The sequence below is a fragment of the Macrotis lagotis genome, chromosome X, assembly GCF_037893015.1.
Source record: "Macrotis lagotis isolate mMagLag1 chromosome X, bilby.v1.9.chrom.fasta, whole genome shotgun sequence".
NCBI lineage: Eukaryota > Metazoa > Chordata > Mammalia > Peramelemorphia > Peramelidae > Macrotis > Macrotis lagotis.
In genome coordinates this window covers 361,052,002-361,059,430 of record NC_133666.1, presented here as the reverse complement: position 1 = coordinate 361,059,430, position 7,429 = coordinate 361,052,002, and the positions used below count along the sequence as shown (strand labels likewise).

At 33.1% G+C, this 7,429-nt stretch overlaps 1 pseudogene; it reads left to right on the top strand.

Moving 5' to 3' along the window:
* The first annotated feature begins 301 nt into the window (after window positions 1-301).
* On the top strand, window positions 302-7,182 carry LOC141499117 (nicotinamide phosphoribosyltransferase pseudogene; annotated as a pseudogene).
* Window positions 7,183-7,429: the final 247 nt, after the last annotated feature.

The window sequence follows — 7,429 nt, the reverse complement described above, 5'->3', positions numbered from 1 at the left end:
TCATCAGATTACCTGAAAAACCTTGAACAAAACAAACAATAAAAGTCTGAACACCATACTTCAGGATACAGTTAAGGGGAAATACCCTGATATTCTTGAACCAGAGGGAAAAAAAAGATATTGAAAGAATACATCAGGGACTTCCAGCCAAGATGGCAGAGAGAAGACAGGTACTGTGCTAAGGTCTCCTGTTTTCCCCTCAAAAATAACACTGAAGAAACCTCTTAACAGAAATTTGATTGACAAAATCCAGAAAAAGAAGCCAGGAGAACATCAACCTCAAAGTCTGTCTCAAGGGACCATGGATGAACCAGGAGAGGAGAGTCTAGAACCAAGACCCAGAGGAAGGCAGGGTGAGGGCAGAGGATTAGCCTTAGCCTCAGAGGGTTTGGTGAGTTGGTCTGATGACCAACTTTAGCATTAGAAACTTTGACTGGGGGTGAGAAGGTCTAGTGAATCCAAGCCTTCTTGTGAACAAGAAAAAACCATAAATTTACATGGAGAAATAAAAGGTCAATAATATCAAGGGACTAAATGAAAAAAATGCAAAGAAAAGTGACCTAGCCATGCCAGATTTTGAATTATATTATAAATCATTACTCATCAAAACTGTCTGGCTCAGAAATGGTGTGGTGGAAGAGTGGAATAGATTAGGTGTAAAAGAGAGAGCAGAAATTGACTATAATATTTAATGTTTGATAAACCCCGAAATTCCAGCTTCCGGGATAAAAATTCACTCCTTGTTAAAAAAAAAAAAACTACTGAGAAAACTGGAAGATAGTATTGATGAAATAAGTAATAGATCAACATCTCAAACCTATACCAAAATAAGATCAAAGTTGGTGCAGGATTTAGATCTAAAAGATAATAATATAAATCATTATGGATAACAAAGAATAGTGTATCTGTCAGATGTCTGGAAAGGGGAGCAATTTATGATAAGAGATAGAGAACATTATAAAAGTCAACTTGCATAATTTGAATTATATTGAATTAAAGCATTTTTGTACAAACAAAAATCAAAGATTAAAAGAAATGTAGGAAACTGGGAAATAATTTCTGCAATCAAACAAAAGATTTATTTCTGACACATATAGATAACTGAATTAAATATATTTATTTATTTTTTTTCTCATCTATATGCACATGTATATTTTAAGTTACTAAATGTCCTTCCTTCCTTCTACCCTTGCCACCCTATTCCCCTCTGAGGCAAGCAGTCAGGTTAGCATTGTACATGCACATTTTAACAACTTACAAATTAGTCATTTTCAGTATAGAAAATAAAGGGAAAGAGATACATAAGACATAATTTTTGTAGTGTTCATCAGATTCTGAAGGGTTGCTTTTTGTTTTGTTTTGTTTTGTTCTGTTTTGTTTTTCTTCCTCTAGATGAAGGTAACATTAGCTATAGCCTTCTAAGATAGTTGTCCTAGCTCTCTGAACTGCTGAGAGGAGCTGCTTCCATCAAAAGTTGATCATCTCACAATGTTGTTGTTAATGTGCACATTGTTCTTTTGGTTCTGCTCCCTTTACCCAGCATCAGATCTTGTAAGCCATTCCATGCTTCTCTAGAGTCTGAACTTTTATGGTTTCTTATAAAATAATAAGATTCCATATTATTCATGCATCATAACTTGTTTAGCCATTCCCCAATTGATGGGCATGCCCTCAGATTCAAATTCCTTGATATACAAAAAGAGCTGCTATGAATATTTTGCAACCATTGTTTATGACTGCTTTTGGATATAGGCTTAGAAATGGAATTGTTAGATCAAAGAGATGAACATTTTTATTGCTCTTTAGGCCTGAGTTAAATTTATAAGCTAACAAGGTATTCCCCAATTGATAAATAGTCAAAGGATCTAGAAAGGCAATTTTCAGATGAAGAAATCAAAGGTATCTTTAGTCATAAGAACAATTGTTCTAAATCATTATCAATTAGAAAAAAAAAGCAAATTAAAGTATCTCTGAGATACCACTTCACAGCTCTCAGATTTGTCAGAGTAAGTAGAAAAGATAATGATCAATGTTGGAGGGCATGTTCAGCATCTGGGACACTAATGCATTATTGATGGAGTTGTGAACTGATTCAATCTTTCTGGAAAGCATTTTGGAATTATGTTTAAAGAAAAATAAAAATTTGCAGAGCCTTTGATCCAGCAATACTACTACTGGCTTTGTATCAGGAAGAGATCATGAAAAGGGTAAAACATTTTACATAGTAGCTCTTCTGGTAGTAATGAATTGGAAATTGAGGGGATGCCCATCAATTGAGGATTTGGGATTGGCTAAATAAATTGTGGTGTATGCATGTTATGGAACACAATTTTCTATAAGAAATCAAGAGCGATGAGATTTCAGAAAATCCCAGAATGACTTGCATGAATTATTGATGAATAAAATGAGAACCAGAAGAATAGTATACACATTAAAAAGAACAAAGGATGATGATCTAACATGATGGACTTGTTCATTTCAACAGCAAAATAATCAAGGACAATTATAAGGAATTTTTAATAGAAAATACCATACATATCTAGAGAAGGAACTGTTGAGTTTAAATGAAGGTCAAAGATGATTATTTTCAATTTTTAAAGTTATCTTACATATTATACATGTTACATATTATATATTAAATATACTACACATTATTATATATATATATATATATTACATATTACAACACAAACTGTTGAGTTTAAATGAAGGTTAAAGTTTATTGTCTTCAATTTTTAAAAGTTATCATACGTTACATATTATGTAATTCTGTTATTTCTAATGTTTTCTTTCTTCTGTTTGAATGTGATTCTTCTCTCACAATGCATTCAGTTTTGATCTATGTCTAACATGATCACAAAAGTAAAGCCAATATCAAATTCGTTTCCTTGGGGGGGGAGGGGGAGAGGGAGAAAAATTTTGAAATTCAAGCCTTGTAAAAAGAATGATTGTTAAAAACAATCATTGTATGTAGTTTGAAAAATATATAAAATATTTGTTTAAAAAATGAAATAGGGGGCAGCTAGGTGGTTCAGTGGATAGAGCACCGGTCCTCGAGTCAGGAGGAGCTGAGTTCAATTCCAACCTCAGACACTTAATAATTACTTAGCTGTGTGACCTGGGGCAAGTCACTGAATCCCATTGCCTTGTATAAACTAAAACACAAAAATAAAAACAGACAAACAAAGAATAAAGTATATTATAGCCTAGTTGGTTCCTCCTAGGTGGATATAAAACTTGATTGTAACATTCTTACCAGAACTGATTATAAGGTTCAATTGACAGTTTGCCATGTTTCATTGCTTTTTTTACTACTTTCAGCTCCTGTGTCAAAAGGTTTTTGACTTTCTTCAGAGAACTTTAAAGAATTACTGATAGGAACTGTGTTTTAGGTAAGTTATATGCTCAGTACTATTACTTTTAAATTCTAGAGTTTTATCCCTTTTATTGCCATCTTGTTCTCCATAATGATGATGCATCAGATCAAAATCTATCATTATAATCATCTCATTTTTTTATGTTTTATATATATATATATATGTATATATATGGGTATTATGATAGTTTCATTGACTTCTAAATGTCTTGGCAGATCCTTTTGAACATCTTGATCTTTCATTTAATTCCTTTACCTACTCTGCATCTAGAATAGCTTACTTTTGAGCATCTATGTCACCAGCTTCTTCATCAGTCGCACAGTCTTCTACCTCTTTCCCAGGATTTTCTGAGAGAATAATCTCAAAGTCATTTATTGGAGTGGGAATAATCATCAACCTTAAATGGAGATGCTCATAAGATCCTCTCTACATCTATTTCATATATAAAGGGGTGATTTGTCATCTGGCAATCCCTCTCTAGAATTTAACTTTGTCCCTTAGAGGAATTCCTTAGTGCCAACAACTGGTTTAGGAGTCATCCTACCTGGAATATAGTCAGTCCCTCAGTTCCATGAAAAGTACTCCTAATGGGTTATACCAGACTCTATTTGGTATCTGAATGATTTGTTCTTGATGAATAATACCAGAAAAGTCAGTCTCATGTAATGTATATAAAGACCACCTTTCAGTGGGATATTCACATTGGAAAGAATCATGAAGTTATGTTCTTCCTACAGAATTTGTTCCTGGGCAGCTGGAATTTTGGGTTTCTCAGAATCATACTATTATTGCTAAAATTATAGCCAGACAAAAGAATACTGGAAGAAGAATTCATTATGACAGTTTCTTCTATTTGACATGGACATGCGATTTCATTTGTTTGACCGACTTTTATAACTTTCTGAAGTTCTACATCCAAAATCTGAGGTTCAAGAAGTACTAATTTGATTGTCTTTTCAAGAAATTCTGATACTCCATTAATTTGAAGACTAGCTAATGGAAAATCAAAATCCTTTTAGTTTTTCTTTTTAAATGTTGTTTGATTATCTTCCTATCTCTACTTTCCTTTTAAGAACTTAAGTCCCAGATCTTGCTCTAACTTCTTTAATTCAGAATCAAGTGCCTGATAATTTTCTTCATATGTGTAATAAAAACCTGAAATAGGTTTTTTCTAATAGAATTTCTGCATCATAATCTTCTGAACTTCTATGCAAGTTGTTCTTTTTTGGAGGTAGCATGATTTCATGTTTCTTCCAGTTGTTTCTCCTTTGATTTCCTCTTGACATTCTTTATCTCTCTGTTTACCAGAATGATCATATTACTGAGAGAATTTCAAGTTCATCCTCATCCATCTCAATTAGGTCTTGTTTGACTGGTTTCATTTCTATATTTAGATCAAATCTATACAGATTTAAGTGTTCATGGATCATCTATGTGTTCTTCATTGTCTCTTTGGGAAATTTTATTCAGGAAAAATCCACATTCTTTAAGTATTCCATTGGGTTGGTTTGTATCAATTTGCTTTTACAACTCTCTAGACTGTCCTGGTGTGTGTGTGTGTGTGGGTGTGTGTGTGTGTGTGTGTGTGTGTGTGTGTGTGTGTGTATGTTCATTATTTTTTATGCTTGCATCCGGTCATCATACCATCTGGTCTTGTACGGCTTCTATGATTTCTTATTCAACAGTGAAGCAATCTAATATCATTGATTCTTCCCATATTTCATTAGCATAGCTTTGAGAATCTCATCCTCCATACTCTTCCATATATACCTTTTAATCAAAATCTGAGACATCTTGGCAGAAAGGCAAGTGATTTGACAATTTGACAACTAAGGCAAGGAAAATACTGAAATTTCTTACAGGCCCCCCTACAACCCAAACCCTTCTTTCCAACGGGATTTTGGCTTCTTGGAATCAGTGGCAAAAAGGTTGTTGAACTTGACATTAGTTATACAACTGATCTCTTGGTAGAGAGGTTTTGGAGGGAGTCAAATGAAGGCTTGGAAGGGGAAAAATCATGTGAAAAGAGCCTTTAGATAAATAGGAGTTAGGCAGCTAAAAGAGATGCAAAAGAAATGGAAAAGAAGATGAAAATTTCTTTGGTGAATATCAATCTTGACTGATGGTTCTAATCAAACCATTGAATATTTATGTTACCTAATTGAGCAAATTCACTTGGAGCTTTGTACTTTTGAGGAGCTAAAGAAACGTGGCAGTTCAACAATTCCTTGGAGGATGGAATGTTTAAAGGACATAATTCCTATAAATAAGAAAGATGAAAAGGAAATTCAGCACATAAGAATCTGCTAAAGAAAGAAATGAGTCAAAATACTAAAACATCCTTTTATTTTGTTATGAAAGGAGTTGGATGCTTATTTAGATATTTTGGAAGAAAAAAAAATCAATGTTTATGCTCATCAAAACATTTTCTGGGAATAGGTGACTTAATTTGTTTTTGTTTTGAATGAATTCCATCATCTAGAATCTATATGCCTAAATCCTAGGTCCACAAGAAATTGTAGAGATAAATTTATTAAAAGATCAGCCATCTATTAGAAACATCATGTTCAGTATTTTTTAAATTGTGAAATTTAAAAAATCACATTTATTTATTTTAAATATTTTTAAAAAGTCAATTCTTGCATTAAAATTAACTGTTATAAGAGAACTATAAGGGCTTCTTTCACAGAATGTAAAAATAAAAGCACTTCCTGAATGTTTTGACATTTTCAAAAGGAAATGTTCTCTTCACAATGGAAGACACAAATGCAGAATTCTAATGGTTTACAGACCATGCTTGTTCAGTTCTGGTTTATGCTCACAGTAACTACCAATTCCAGAGAGCAGAAGAAAATATTGGCAAAATATTTGATGGGAAAATCTGGGAACCTAGATGACCTAGAATACAAATTGCATGATTTTGATTTTATAGACTATTCAAAAAAGAGGACTGCTTAGAAGAGTATCTTTGCTTTTGGAGAACTTCAAGGCAACCAATACAGTAGCAGAGCTTCTTGTGATTTAAAAATTATTTTACAAAACACATTACACCTGGATATTCTCTTTTGGTTGCAGAACACACTGTGATAATGGCTTGGGGCAAAGATCACAAAAGGGATACATTTGAACATATAATAACCTAGTTTTCAGCAGTGTCTGTGTTTGGTCAGTGATAGTTATGACATTTGTGATGCATGAGAGAAAATCTGTGGAGAAGATTTAAAAAAATTTATTGTATCATAGTGTACAGAAGTACCACTCATAATTAGACCAGACTCTGTAAATCCTCTTGACACTATATTAAAGGGTTTAGACAGTCTAGGTAAGAAATTTCCAGCTGCTGAAAACTCACAAAGTTATAGATTGCGGTCACCTCTTCTCAGATTTATTCAGGGAGATTGAGTAATACTTTACAAGAGATAGTTGAAGAAATGAAGAAAAAAATGGAATATTGAAACTATTTCATTTCTGAGTGAACTTTGTTACAGAAGTTAACAAGATATCTTTTGGATTATTTATTTAAATATAATTATGTGATTACTGATGGTTGTGGAATTAATAATGTCTTTAAGGATCCAGTTACTGATCCAAACAAAAAGGCAAAAAAAAGAGCTGGGTATTATGTACATAGAACATTGCCTGGAAATTTTCTTACCTTTGAGAAAGGAAAAGAAAAGCTTGAAGAATATAGTGATGATCTTCTCCATAGTGTCTTTAAAAAGGGAAAGGTGACAAACAGCTATTTATTTGATGAAGTAAGAAAAATGTCGAGTTGAGTAGTGAACTGGAAGCAGCACCTCATTAAACTTTGTTTACTGACTGAGAATGTGCACCAGCCTGTGCCAGTGTGTGATTCATAGATAATATTGTACAGTTCTGTGTGGGAGGCTTATGTGTTTTATGATATGTTACAGCCAAATTATTAGTTGTGTTACGGGCATACTGTCCTATTTTATTTTATTTTCTGCAAGTATTTAGAAGATCTCAATTAGGAAATAACACAACTTTGTAAAACACTTAATGCTGGGGCAGCTAGGTGCTGCAGTGGATAG